This window comes from Brassica napus, chromosome C3, assembly GCF_020379485.1.
Source record: "Brassica napus cultivar Da-Ae chromosome C3, Da-Ae, whole genome shotgun sequence".
Taxonomy (NCBI): domain Eukaryota; kingdom Viridiplantae; phylum Streptophyta; class Magnoliopsida; order Brassicales; family Brassicaceae; genus Brassica; species Brassica napus.
The window spans coordinates 25,643,476-25,659,031 of record NC_063446.1 but is presented as its reverse complement, the minus strand read 5'-3'; the positions used below and the strand labels follow the sequence as shown (position 1 = coordinate 25,659,031).

At 39.2% G+C, this 15,556-nt stretch overlaps 2 pseudogenes; one reads left to right on the top strand and one right to left on the bottom strand.

Annotated features, from left to right (window-relative positions):
* The first annotated feature begins 2,640 nt into the window (after positions 1 to 2,640).
* Positions 2,641 to 6,333, top strand: LOC106385754 (annotated as a pseudogene).
* A 645-nt stretch (positions 6,334 to 6,978) lies between these two features.
* Positions 6,979 to 8,285, bottom strand: LOC106384290 (annotated as a pseudogene).
* Positions 8,286 to 15,556: the final 7,271 nt, after the last annotated feature.

Here is a 15,556-nt window from a genome sequence, read left to right as displayed (position 1 = left end):
TAGTTTTAATAATATTAAAAATGTTTAATAAATATAGAAATTTATAAAATATATATTTATATATATATATATATATATATTTTTTTTTTTTTTTAAAATCCCATATAATAGTTTTTAATCACAAAAAAAGTTTTATAGATATTAAAAATGTTTTGTAAAATCCAAAAAATCGAATTTATATACAAAAATCGTTTTGTAAAATACAAAAATCGAATTTATACACAAAAATCGAATTTATATACAAAAATCGATTTTATAAATACAAAAAAATAAAAAAATTATAAAAAAATTCTAAATCAATTCAACAAAACAAATTATTCAACCAAATCACAATTCTAAACCTATTATACAACCAAATCACAATCCTAACCAATCACCCTAACAAAAATATATCAAATCTACACAAAAACCTAACAAATAGAACCTAAGAGAGTGGGATAGGGTCCTTACATGATTTGTGTAAGAGAAGGGGGAGATCGCCGGAGATATCGTCGGAGAGAAGGGAGAAATCGCCAGAGAGGAGAGAGGAGCCGCGCAGAGGAAGAAGAGAGAAATGGGGAAGAAGAAGCGGCTCGTGGTTATAAAACCTAGGGTCCGACGGATACTATCCGTTGGAATTCCAATTTTAATTTTCGCGAAATATTTGCCCGGCTAAATGAAAATATTCCGAGGAAATTCCGACGGATACTTAAATATCCCTCGGAATTCCGTCGGAATATTCCGAGGAAATACCGAGGAACTAGTGTTTGGGGTTTCAAAACATCGATTTTTTTGCCGTATTTCATTTCTTATACAATTGTAATGCATTCCATTGAGGATTCTTTGTATAGATGATTCTTTGTATAGATGATCATAAACCATGAAATAACAAAATTTCAAAACGAATTGTAAGTATTCCCTTTACCGTTCATTAAAGTGTATAAGTGTTTCTCTTATGTTGTGGGGATTTGGTTCATACAATCGAAAAAGTGTTTATTATAGGGTAAGGAACAAATTTTTGACTTCATAATCAGTCTAAAACACTTAATAAGGGTTATATAAGTGTTATTCAAACCGCAAAACGTTGTTTTCGGTTTAAAAACCCTAGTTCCTCGGAATTTCCTCGGAATATTCCGAGGGAATTCCGAGGAAACCCTTATCTTCCTCGGAATTCCGTCGGAATATTCCGAGGAAATACCGAGGAACTAGTGTTTGGGGTTTCAAAACATCGATTTTTTTTGCCGTATTTCATTTCTTATACAATTGTAATGCATACCATTGAGGATTCTTTGTATAGATGATCATAAACCATGAAATAACAAAATTTCAAAACGAATTGTAAGTATTCCCTTTACCGTTCATTAAAGTGTATAAGTGTTTCTCTTATGTTGTGGGGATTTCGTTCATACAATCGGAAAATTGTTTATTACAGCGTAATGAACAAATTTTTGACTTCATAATCAGTCTAAAACACTTAATAAGGGTTATATAAGTGTTATTCAAACCGCAAAACGTTGTTTTCGGTTTAAAAACCCTACTTCCTCGGAATTTCCTCGGAATATTCCGAGGGAATTCCGAGAAAACCCTTATCTTCCTCGGAATTCCGTCGGAATATTCCGAGGAAATACCGAGGAACTAGTGTTTGGGGTTTCAAAACATCGATTTTTTTTGCCGTATTTCATTTCTTATACAATTGTAATGCATACCATTGAGGATTCTTTGTATAGATGATCATAAACCATGAAATAACAAAATTTCAAAACGAATTGTAAGTATTCCCTTTACCGTTCATTAAAGTGTATAAGTGTTTCTCTTATGTTGTGGGGATTTCGTTCATACAATCGGAAAATTGTTTATTACAGGGTAATGAACAAATTTTTGACTTCATAATCAGTCCAAGACACTTAATAAGGGCTATATAAGTGTTATTCAAACCGCAAAACGTTGTTTTCGGTTTAAAAACCCTATTTCCTCGGAATTTCCTCGGAATATACCGAGGGAATTCCGAGGAAACCCTTATCTTCCTCGGAATTCCGTCGGAATATCTATTAAAAAAAAAAAAAAGTCGATGCTAGTCTGTTTCAGAGTCATCATCACCAGATGAATCTGAATCTGGATCTTGGTGAAAGTCTCCAATATAGATGAGTCCAAACATCTCACTCTTTAATAACCTTTCTATTTTTACAATTAGAGCAAGGACATCTTAACATACCTGTTTTTGCTTCCGGTTGTCGGTGAACTAACCCCATGAATTCGGTTATACCTTGTTGGTATTCTTTCGTAAGCAATCTCGTGTTCGGATCCAAATGAGGTAGATCGATCCAAGAACGGAAATAATTTGAAGAAGACATGTTTTTTTATGAATCAAATTCATGTGTAAAGAGAGTAAGAGGGAGGATGAAGGTATGGAGTGAATGAAGAGGAAGAGGGGTGCTTGTATTTATAGTTGAAATCCTACCGACAGCCCGAGGAAATTCCGACGGAATTCCGACGCCAACGGCTAGTTCGTCGGAATTTCCTCGGAATTTTTAAAATCCCCCAACGGCTCTCTAACGGCTATAATATATCCTCGGAATTCATCGGTTTTTTCCGAGGAATACGTTTTTCCTCGGTATTCCATAAGAATATTCCGACGGATTAGTATTTCCTCGGAATTCCGTCAGTATATTCCAAGGAAATTCCTCGGGATATTCCGAGGATTTCATTTTCCGTCGGAATGTCCGTCAGAATACCGCTGTTTTCTTGTAGTGAGTCGATGATTGTGTATATAAAGAGATGGGCATGGAACCATGTTACTATCAACACTTCCCTTTCTTCTTTTATTTTCCTCTTTATTATTCATGAAACAGAAAAATGAAAGCCTACTGGAATATAACGAAGAGTACCATTCCTGTTACTCTTTCGGTTATTTTCTTATTCATTAATAATCAAGAGAACGTGTTTGCGGCTCCTCCTAGGCCGCACTTGTGTCGTCCGGAACAAAGGGATGCGCTTGTCAAGTTGAAGAACGAGCTTGAGGTTTTTATCTCTCCCTTTGGTTATAACTGTTATGTCAATGGGACTATACTAACCCCTCATCCAAAAACGGTGTCATGGGAGATCAACAACGACGGTTGTACATGGGAAGGTATCACGTGCAATCCCGAGTCCGGGGAAGTGATCAAGCTAGACCTTAGTTGCAGCTACCTCCGTGGCCAGCTTCATTCCAATATCAGTCTTCATTCTCTAACCGCTCTAGACCTTTCATCTAATGACTTTAATGGTCAAATCATGTCTTCACTTGGAAACCTTTCTCTACTTACCTCTCTCGACCTTTCTTATAATCGGTTTTCAGGCCAGATTCCATCTTCGATTGGAAACCTTTCTCATCTCACCTCTCTCGACCTTTCTGATAACCAACTCTCGGGTCAGCTTCCATCTTGGATAGGAAACCTTTCTCACCTTACCCAACTCGACCTCTCTAGTAATAACTTTTCTGGTCAGATTCCATCTACAATAGGAAAGCTTTCACATCCCACCTTTCTCGTCCTATCTAGTAACCAATTTGTTGGTCAAATCCCTTCTTCTTTTGGAAATTTAAACCGCTTGCTCTCCTTGGTTCTTGATTCCAATATGCTCACCGGCAATTTTCCCATTGCACTACTGAATATGACAATGTTGTCATATATATCACTCCATGGAAGTCACTTCACCGGCACACTTCCTCCCAACGTTACTTCGCTATCCAAATTAACCTTCTTGGATGCAGCTTACAACGCTTTCACTGGAGCCATACCTTCTTCTCTCTTGACACTTCCTTCCTTGCAATTTATTCGTTTGCAAGAAAACCAACTCAATGGAACTCTTGACTTTGGGAATATGTCTTTACCATCTTTTCTACGAGAGTTAAGCCTTGGAAACAACAATTTAATAGGTCCAATCCCCAGCTCCATTTCTAAACTAACCAACCTTCAGTATCTTGACCTTTCCAATCTCAACACCCAAGGCCCAGTTAACTTTACTGCCTTCTCACATCTCAAGTCGCTTTATTACCTTCACCTATCCAACTTGAACACCACCACTACAGTTGACTTGAACTATATCATGTCATGTTTCAAGAGTTTATATTTATTGGACCTTTCAGGCAACCATGTTTCCGTCACAAACAAGAGTTCAGCTACATATGATCTGGTTATGCAACCGATACAATCTTTGTTATTATCAGGCTGTGGTATCACCGAGTTTCCGGAGCTACTAAAAACCAAACAATTTCTCACCGATCTCGACGTTTCCAAGAACAAACTCAAAGGTCAAGTTCCTGGCTGGTTATGGACGCTACCGTATTTGCGCCACGTGGATCTTTCCAACAACAATTTGATCAACTTCGAAAGATCACCAAGATCTGGACCATCTTTGATGATGGCGGCATTGCTCGTCTCCAACAACAACTTCACGGGCAACATTCCATCTTTCATCTGCGATTTGCCTTCTCTAAGAACACTTGATTTATCAAACAACAACTTCGACGGTGTAATCCCTTCTTGCATGGCAAACCTCAGACGTACTCTCACCGATCTAAACCTTGGCCAGAATCGTCTGCATGGAGGTCTTCCAGAGTATATATTTAAATATTTGAGGTCGTTTGACGTCGGTCATAACCAGCTAACGGGAAAGCTTCCAAGAGCTTTGATCCATTCAACTTATCTTGAAGTTCTGAACGTGGGAAACAACTTAATCAACGACACGTTTCCTTTCTGGTTGAGTTCTCTACCAAACCTAAAAGTTCTTGTACTACGCTCTAACTTATTCCACGGACCGATACTACTTCAAGCTCCCTTCCCTAAGTTGCAAATCATCGACGTATCGCATAACCACTTCAACGGAGCTTTGCCGTCAGACTACTTTCGTGAAGTGGAGTGCCATGTCATCACTCTCGACTAATGAAGATAAGTTGAATAGAAAGTACATGGGAGATGTCTATTCTTACGATTCGTTGGTTTTGATGGATAAAGGAGTTGTGATGGAGCTAGTACGCATCCTCAAAATCTACACAGCGCTCGATTTTTCGAGAAACAAACTTGAAGGAAAGATCCCAAGGAGCATAGGTTTATTGAAAGAGCTTCACGTGCTCAACTTATCAAACAATGCTTTCACCGGTCACATCCCTTCGTCTATGGGGAACCTGAGAGCTCTCGAGTCCCTTGACGTTTCCCAAAACCAGCTCTCGGGAGAGATTCCGCAGGAGCTAGGGAGTCTTTCGTACCTTGCGTACATGAACTTCTCTCATAACCAGCTTGCAGGTCTAGTACCAGGGGGCACTCAGTTTCGTAGGCAAAACTGCTCTTCCTTTGAGGGAAACAAGGGACTTTTTGGCCCCTCTCTTGACGAAGACTGCAGAGATAATATTCACACGCCAGCATCGCATAAACAGTATGAAACGACGGAGGAGTCAGATGAAGAGGTGTTGAGTTGGATAGCAGCTGTAATAGGAGCTGTACCTGGTGTTATCTTGGGACTAACTATTGGATACATACTTGTTTCGTACAGACCCGAGTGGTTCGTAAATCCTTGTGTCCGAAAGAAACACAAACACAGACGCAGAAGCAACGCAACTCATTAAAGGAGGTATTGTTTTGACTTTTGAACCAATATGTTAGCAAACACTTGAAGAAACGAAACTGATTACCTTTTGTCTTTTGGTTTGTATAGGCGTTTTATAACCTACCTGAAGAATCTGGAAGATTAAATTCAAAGCAACCACTATGTCTGAATACAAATATGTGAAGATGAAGCTTATAGTTTACGGTTTAGTTATTTTAGAAAAAAAAAAGTAACGCAAACTTATGTCAAAATCCGGATTGGTTAAGATCAATGTTATTGTTTCTGGTTTAGCTTGGTGTGTTTTCTCTTTCTCTCTATTTTCAGCCAACTTCTCTGTTTCTCTGTAACCGAACAACTCTGTTTCCTACACTAAAAACGACTCGCTCTTTAGATGGAAAACAAATCAAGAACAGAGAACTAGTGGGACTCAATCACAACTAAGATTGAGAGTGTAAGCCTGCAATATGTTTTATAAATTGGCTATGCGAATAAACCAGAACTGGATTATTTTCAAGGCTTGACCTGACTAAAGATGTTCATTCAGGACAGTGACTCTCCATATGATTTTGTTCACAACCAACAATTTTTGTGGGTACAGACTTTCTAATTATTAAAAATATCAACCAACTAATCAGAGTGGCGCAGCGGAAGCGTGGTGGGCCCATAACCCACAGGTCCCAGGATCGAAACCTGGCTCTGATAATTCTTGATTTTTTTTTTGTTTAAAAAGGCCCCAAAGCTAAACCAGTATATGATTATGACATATGACCTACGAGCTTGGAATCAAACCACAAGCCAATCATGTAAATAAGCAAGGAAAGGCTCAAGGCTCAAGGCTCAAGCCAACACAGAGGATAAATAGGTCCATACCTTGTCCCATTGTGTTCCCCACTTTATTACACCTCTAAAAACACTCTTCTTCACAAAAAGTTATAAAGAGTCCAAGAATATATAAAATGAAGCACATAGATAAACACTTCAAAAAACAAAAGCCTAACGTTTAGCTCTTGAAGAGGGTATGAGCCACGATCAAGCTCCTCTTGTGCAGCCTGCAAGCTCTTGAAGAGACGATGCCATTGAAGAAATGAACACTCTTTGGAACTACAGGCATTGATACACTAACACTTCAGAAAAGGTACATCTTGATATATCAGATACTACAAAGAGTTTCCTTTCATCAAATCTGCATTGCTAACAATGTACCCCTACAACGCTCGAGATTGCTTTAACTTGAAACGTAGGATTAAGAATGACAATATCATACAAGGTTTTTATTTAGCAAACTGAAACCATCTTGCAGAGATAGCAACTTATGAATCTCACAGATAGACTTATGTCCAGAAATAGCATCCCTCACTAGGGCTTCACAGAAGGTTTTTCATCATTGCGAATACACATTGCAAGTAGGTATTACATAAGCACAACCGACTCAAAGAGAGTTTCAGACTTTGGAGCAGAACTTAAGTAGATGATTCGCTGTGTCTTCTTCTTTTTCTTTGATGAGTTCTAGCCGGAAGGACTCACCAACCTTCACTCCATTAGCTTCACAGAACTTTATACACTCTTTATCCATTCTCATTCTTCCATATTTGTCATCAGGTTTAAGACTCGTTGTCCTTCGTACACCGTATCTGTCAACAAGGATTATCTTCCTTACGTTCTTGATACCATTCGCCATCACAAACGCTACCGGTAGAGACTGCCATATACACTTGAAAACATTTAAACAACTCCAATAAAATGTCAGAAATGAAAACTTACTTACTTACCAGTTTACAGCTCTTGAGATGGTATTGTTTGAGAGTTAGTGTCACGAATCTGTCTTGGCTTGTTGAAGAAAATGAAGTAGAAGCTCGGTTGTTGTACACTGACGCACGCAACTGGAGCACAGGTTTTCTCCCTGTTTGCACAAGTTTGAAAGTCAATACATCGTTGGCTCTTTTTCAGTTAGCTTGACAGAAACTTATCCAGCCGCGTCTGATGTAAACATGACCACTTGTTTTGTAGTATTTCATTAACAATGTCCATGGTTCTCCATCTTCATTCAATAGAATGATCTCGCATTCACGATTCACGAAACCATTAGACCTTGAAAAGTGTTGTGGAAGAAACTGCAAAGTTTTTTTAAAAAGTAGTTAGTTTATGATTTTTTTAGGGAGTTGTTTAAATCAAATGCAGAATCATTCTTTCGTACAACTCACCAGTGCATCTTTTTTTAGATTAGACTCGGTGACACGGGCTACAAAACAAGAGTTGTCTGATGAAGATCCTGCTTCTCTTGTGTGTTGTTGATGATACTTCTCATCATCATCATCATTGTATTGAATCTCACAGCAACTAGGCCCAAAAGGTGTGACATGGAACAACAAATCTCCATCATGTCTGAAAATGACTATGTCTCCCACTTTGAAAGCATGACCGGTGGCGAACTTTTCCCAGCCATGGGTGAGTCTACGACCGTCCATCTTCACTTCCCATGTTAAATCAGAAGCGTCTGATCTCAGCTTTACCACCTCGTTGGTTGTTCCCTTTATATGCTTTGAGTAGAACGCCACGGGAATGTTCTGCAACAAAAGAAAGCAAGAGAAAAGATCTAACAAAACCATTCATGTATACTCAGAGACACGTAGATAGAAAGAGAGATTTACAATGTGGCTGTGGAAACCGGGAAGAAGAGGCTGAAAAAAGTGTGGATTAATCGCTGAGGAAGCTGAACCATTTGCCATTTTACAATTTTTTTTAAGCTTTGGTGTCGACGTTTCTTGTTCTCTAGTTAAGGTATGCGCTTTAGAATTTAAAGCCACGCCGTTCTTGGTATGTCAAAAGACACATAGCCGACTCTCATGTAGGTGAGTAAGCTGCAACTTTGTACATCATTAATGAAGAGTTGTTTTCATGTTTTCTATAAAGCTCTAAAGCGTTAATGTCATTTCGTATTCTCTACTTTTGTTATGTTCAATGCCAAAAGTTATTCACTCGCTCAAACTACGAGTTACATTATAAACACTCTCAAGTGTTGTGGACCTTGTGGTTAATGCTCATTAACTGATGCTGAAGATAAGTTATTCTATAGGGCTTACACGCATAGATGCTGACATTAATCATGCTCTATATCTATGTCCAGCTTGTCTGTCTTTCTTTCAATACATATATATGTGTGAGATATTCATACATAATGCTTCTCATCATATATCAGAAAAAGAATCATGTTACTGGTGAGCTAATAGACCTTTTCAGGCACAAGAGGTCTAAAAATCAGAAACATAGGTGAAGCCAAATCTTGTTGAAAGTTTCTCAATACTTAAAGGATCATGAGTCCGAGGAAACATTAAACAAACTGTGTGCTCAAAAGAGGATGTTGAAGAGATCAACAAAGTGTTTACAACGCAATTTGAACTTTTAGGGAAACAACAAGGTCTCTGATTACCTTTGTTCATCCCACCCTTCATACAACCTTTTTTTGGAGCCTTTCGCGTGAACTTTACGTCTCTGTTGATTCTCTCCTTCGTTGTGATCTTTCCATTGCTTTAGCCTATCAGCCACAGTTTTACCGTCTGCTCGTGCCCTAGATTTTCTCTTCTTTTGTTGAATAATGCCCTGAATCTGTTGGACCTTAGTCTTTTTTGAAGCCCACTAGTGCTAGTGTTTTCCGGGACACAACTATATATATTTTGTGTCTTCTTTAAACCTAGTTAGCAACCGTAGAGAAACTAGATCTGATCTTCTTGTAGACAGATCTCTGTAATTCCTCCATCAATAAAATCTCTCTTTGCCCGTGGAAGTAGCCGTTAGGGGTGAACCACGTTAAATCTCTGTGTCTTTCTTTATTGTTTATCCATCTGTTAAATCTCTATCTTCTCACATCCGTCACAACAAACTGGTATCAGAGTTTCGGGTTGAATCTGGTGAGAAGATGTCTGGGATGAATATGAAGATCGACAAGTTTACTGGAAGGAACAGTTTCAGTCTCTAGCAAATCAAGATGAAGGCATTGCTGAAGCAACAAGGTTTTTGGGCACCGTTGTCAGGGAAGAAGGTTGAACCTGTTACTACTGAGATGGAGGTTACTGAAGAGAAGGCGTATTCAACAATTTTGTTGTGTCTGGCAGATGAGATCATCATCGAAGTTTCCGGTGTTGATGTTGCAGCTGATTTGTGGTCGAAGTTAGAGAGTCTATACATGACGAAGTCTCTGACTAAGAAGCTACTTCTGAAACAACGTCTTTTCGCTCTGAGGATGCAAGAAGGTACACAACTCCAAGATCATCTTGACAGTCTAAATTCCATCTTGTTGGATCTGAGGAATATTGATGTTAAGGTGGAAGATGAGGATGCGGCACTGATTTTGTTGGTATCACTACCAAACTCCTATGAGAACTTTGTTCAGTCATTCATATGGTGTAAGGATACAGTGAGTTTGGAGGAAGTCAGGTCAGCACTTCATAGCATGGAGTTGCGACACAAGGCATCTGGTTCTGGTACAGACGACCAAGCTTCTGGGTTGTTTGTAGGTGGTGGAAAGAACTTTGGAAAAGGCAAGAAGTCGAAAGACAAAAGGTCGTTTTCAAAGGGTCTTAAACCAACTGATATTTGCAATTACTGCAAAGAGAAAGGACATCGGAAATCTGATTGGCTAAATCTGATGAAGATATTGCGCTGGTTGCTCATGGAAAAACACATCCTAGAGATGTGTGGGTCCTGGACACAGGTGCATCTTATCATATGTGTCCAAGGAGAGAATGGTTCTCAGAGTATGAGGCAGTGACTGATGGCAAGATCAAGATGGCGAATGACTTTGCTTGCGATATTGCAGGAATCAGTTCTATTAAGCTCAGGACACATGATGATAGAGTCTGCACGTTGACTGGAGTTAGACATGTTCCATCTATGTCCTAGAACTTGATCTCAGTTAGTCTTTTGGATAGCAGAGGTTTCAAGTATTCAGGTGGAGATGGAGTTCTGAGTGTCTACAGGGGTTCGGATGTGATTCTCAGAGGTTTCATTCATGGTACTTTGTATTTGCTGGAAGGTTCTACGGTTTCAAGTTCAGCAAATGTTGCATCTCCAGAGGTTCGCAAGGAAGATATGTACAAGTTGTAGCATATGAGGCTTGGACATATGGGCGAGCGTGGGATGTAGATTCTGTCGAAGCAGGTTCTTCTTTGTGGTCATAAGACCACGAGCCTTGTGTTCTGTGAGCACTGTGTGTTTGGGAAGCTGCACAGAAAGAAGTTTCCTAAGGTTGTTCATAAAACAAAAGGCACGCTGGATTACATCCATTCAGATTGTTGGGGTCCCTCCAAGGTGGAGTCGCTGAAGGGTCACATGTATTTTGTGTCCATGATTGATGACTATTCGAGGAAGACTTGGATAACATTCATGAAGCACAAAAGTGAAGCTTTCAACAGCTTCAAGGAATGGAAGATACTGGTGGAGAATCAAACTGAAAAGAAGATTAAGAGGCTTCGTACTGATAATGGTCTGGAATTATGTTCAACAGAGTTCAATCAGTTTTGTAAGGATGCAGGGATTGCTAGACATCATACAATCAGGTATACACCACAACAGAATGGTGTAGCAGAGAGAATGAACCAGACATTGCTGGAGAGAGCGAGGTGCATGCTTTCTAATGCTGGTTTAGAGAAGAGGTTTTGGGCTGAAGCAGTGAACACGACTTGTTATTTGATCAATCTTGGACCACATACAGGGATCGAGTGTCGAATACCTAATGAGACCTGGTCAGGCAGATCTGCTGATTATTCTATTCTGAGAGTCTTTGGTTGCACGGTTTACTATCATGTTAATGAAGGAAAGCTGGAACCAAGAGCGAAGAAGGGAATGTTTATGGGCTATGGAGATGGTGTAAAGGGATACAGAGTTTGGTCTCCATCTGAGAAATGGGTTGTTATGAGCAGGAACGTTGTGTTTGATGAGAGTTCTATGTTCAAAGTTTCAGCTGAGTCCATTTCAGAAGCAGAGCAGGAGGATGTTGACAAGCAAGTGGAGCTGCAGGAAGTGCAGTCAGACTACCCAGGATCAACCGATCCAGTGTCAGGGAGTGATCGATCTACGCCAGACACAGGATTGGGCGATGGTAAAGATCTCTGATCGATGTCCGACTACACGAGATCGATCGATCCTCAGGAAGAGAGCGAGCAATCGATGTCTGATGAGCAGCCTCAATCTTCCAATTCTGGAAATCAACGTATTAGGTCTGAAAAACGTAGTATTGCTAAAGACAGACCAAGGAGAGTTGATGTTAGGCCACCAGAGAGATATCGGTTTGAAGATATGGTGGGTTATGCACTACAGGTTGCAGAGGAAGTGGACACTTATGAGCCGTTTACTTACAGAGAAGCCATTTCAAGTTATGCATCTGAGAAATGGTTTGCTTCAATGGGAGATGAGATGGAATCTCATGAAAAAAATCACACATGGGATCTGGTCACACTACCACCTGGGCGAAAAGTTGTGACTTGCAAGTTGATTTATAAGCTAAAAGAAGGTCAGTCACCAGAAGAGGGAGTCAAGTATAAATCTCGAGTTGTTGCTAGAGGTTTCAGTCAAAGAGAAGGTGTGGACTACAATGAGATATTCTCACCCGTGGTCAGACACACCTCTATCAGAGTGCTATTGGCGATAGTAGCACGTCAGGATCTGGAGTTGGAGCAACTTGATGTGAAGACTGATTTTCTTCATGGAGAGCTTGAGGAGAAGATCTATATGACTCAGCCTGAGGGTTTTCTATTTCCTGGTAAAGAAGATCATGTGTGCAAGTTGAGGAAGTCACTGTATGGACTTAAGCAGTCTCCTAGACAGTGGTACAAGAGGTTTGACAGCTATATGATCAAGTTGGGCTACGACAGGAGTCCTTATGACTGTTGTGTCTACATGAACAAGGTAGAGGATGAGTCGTATATCTACCTGGTGCTGTATGTAGACGACATGCTGATAGCTGCCAAGAAGAAGTGTTATGTTCAGAAGCTGAAAGAACTACTGAGTTCTGAGTTTGAGATGAAAGTTTTGGATGCTGCGAGTAAAATTTTAGAAATGGAGATCTTCAGGGATAGGACGAAGAAGAAGTTGTTCTTGTCACCAAAGGCCTACATTGAAAAGGTCTTGACAAGATTCGGGATGCTTAATGTTAAGCCTATCGATACTTCATGTGCTGCAAATTTTCATCCTACCATGAGTGATGAAATGTCTGAAGGGAAAATCGATTATATGTCACGTGTTCCTTGTGCTAGTGCTATAGGAAGTTTGATGTATGCTATGGTTTGTACAAGACCAGATCTTGCACACGCAATCAGTGTTGTGAGTAGGTTCATGGTTCAGCCACGAAAGGAGCACTGGATCGCTGTGAAGAGGATTTTCCGGTACCTTAAGGGTACATCTGATATTGGTCTTGTCTATGGAGACAAGGATCCGAGACTGGTTACTGGGTATTCTGATTCGGATTATGCAGGAGATGTGGACAGCAAGAGATCTATGACTGGTTACGTATTTACTTTGGGTGGTTCTGTTGTGAGCTGGAAGGCGACTTTGCAGTCGACAGTGACTTTGTCTACAACTGAGGCAAAGTATATGGCATTGACAGAAGCTGCTAAGGAGGCAATATGGTTGAGAGGATTGGTCAGTGATCTTGGTCTTATCATGATCAGGCTACTGTGTTCTGTGATAGCTTAAGTGCTATCTGCTTAGCCAAGGATCAGGTTCATCATGAGAGAACCAAGCATATCGATGTAAGATACCATTTTCTGAGAGATGAGAAGAGGATTGAAGTGAAGAAGGTAGGAACAGCTGATAATCCTGCGGATATGTTCACTAACCCGGTTCCTCATAGCAAGTTCAAGCATTGTCTTGATTTGCTAAACATCTCAAGCTGTTAAATCTGGCCCTGATGGCCGTTTGGCCCTGAGGGGCATCTGGCTCGAAGAGAGCATCTGGCCCAAGTGAGGGCATCTGGCTCTGAGGAGCATCTAGTCCGACGGGACATCTGACATCTGAGGTCGACGAAACATCTGAGCAAAGAGAGAGTCTGGTACATCTGTATTCTGAGCACGAAGAAGTGCATTCTGGTACATCTGATTATGGAGGATTCAAGTCAAGGTGGAGATTTGTTGAATAATGCCTTGAATCTGTTGGGTCTTAGTCTTTTTTGAGGTCCACTAGTGCTAGGGTTTTTCGGGACACAACTATATATATTTTGTGCCTCCTCTAAACCTAGTTAGCAACCGTAGAGAAACTAGACCTGATCTTCTTGTAGACAGATCTCTGTAATTCCTCCATCAATAAAATCTCTCTTTGTCCGTGGACGTAGCCGTTAGGGGTGAACCACGTTAAATCTATGTGTCTTTCTTTATTGTTTATCCATATGTTAATCTCTATCTTCTCACATTCGTCACAACATCTTTGATGATGTATCGGTTCCGGTTTGTGTATAAACAGACATCTACAAGAGATCAAAAAAGATTATGGCTTGGAAAAAAGAAAAACTCTCTCGAGATTCTCAAAGATGATAGCTTTGGAAGTTAACGATTCAGGAAAACAGGAAAGGAATCAAATCGAAGGCCTGTTTTCCTGAATCGTTAACTTCCAAAGTTCTCATCTTAAAAGATGAATCCTTACTCTAGTTGATAAACAAACACATAGTTCAAGCCTCAAGGGGGTATTTAATTCAATTAGGGATTTGAAAAAGGAAAAGTTCAAGTTATTAAAGATTAAACATATCTTTGACTAGAAAATTTTCCATTTAAAGTTAGGATTGATTACACATTTTAGTTGGATTTAAAGTAGCTTTAAATAGAAAAATGACCATTTTACTATTAGTTGAAATATGTGTTTAAAGAAAATTACATTGTTAATAAATCCAATAGATTTAGCAATTATTGATTTATTTAGCAAAAAAAAAATGAATTTTAAAAAGAATTATTATGCATAAACTCTATAAAAGTAAAGTCTAATATTTGTCGACATAATAACTTTTTAATTTATAACATACAAGATGGCTGTCTGCATTTTGTGCGGATTAATATATACTCTATTTTAATAATAAATTTACAATAAAATAGTTATATTTAATCAATAATTTAAAAATAAAAATAATTATATGTAATGATTTTAATTAATATGTAAAAACAGTAGATAAAGAATAAAATTGTATCGAAACGCAAACTATTTTTTTTCTGAAACAAATAAAAATCTCAAATCACTATCTTCATGGAAAGGGGAGAGTTTATATATATCCAAAAAAGAATTTAATTTTAATGTTTATTTAATTTAAATCTAAATTATTGAATTAAAATATAACTTTAAATGAATATTATAAATTTTCTAACTTCAATATTTATATTGTCGATCGATTCTGAGTACTCGGTTTCGTACTCTGCTCCACAATGGCATGCTGCAATGTAGCCAAGATCATTTCCAAACTCCACGAGGTTAACATGTTGTCTTACAACTCGAACTAGGTCATAGTGGACGTCTGGATCTATAAGTGTCAGACACAATCTGTTGGTGTTCATGTCACATACAGCTCCTACTGTAGCTAGGAAAGCTCTTCCAAGCAGAAGTGAAGAGTTTCAGTTAAGCTTGATGTCCAGGACATGAAAATCTACTGGGACAAGGGCATTACCAATCTGTACCTCAAGGTCTCTTATGATGCCTCCTGAGCTTCTTTCTGAAAGGTCCACGAAGGTGAAAGATTCTGATGAAGACTATATTTTCAGACCCAGCTGGTCTGCCATAACCTTAGGTAGTATGCTGACTGATGCTCCTTTGTCACAAAGTGCATGGGGAAATTCAATACCCTTCACCACACATGGTATTGCAAACTTCCCAGGATCACTCTTCTTCTTCAATGTGATCCTTAGTTTCATCCTTTCCCTGACATGATGAAACATTCTCCTAATGTCTTCCTCAGTTTCCTTAGTCTCCCTGAAGAACATCCACAGCCGGTGTGTGTAATAAACTTCATCAAAAGGTTTCTCCACTGGGA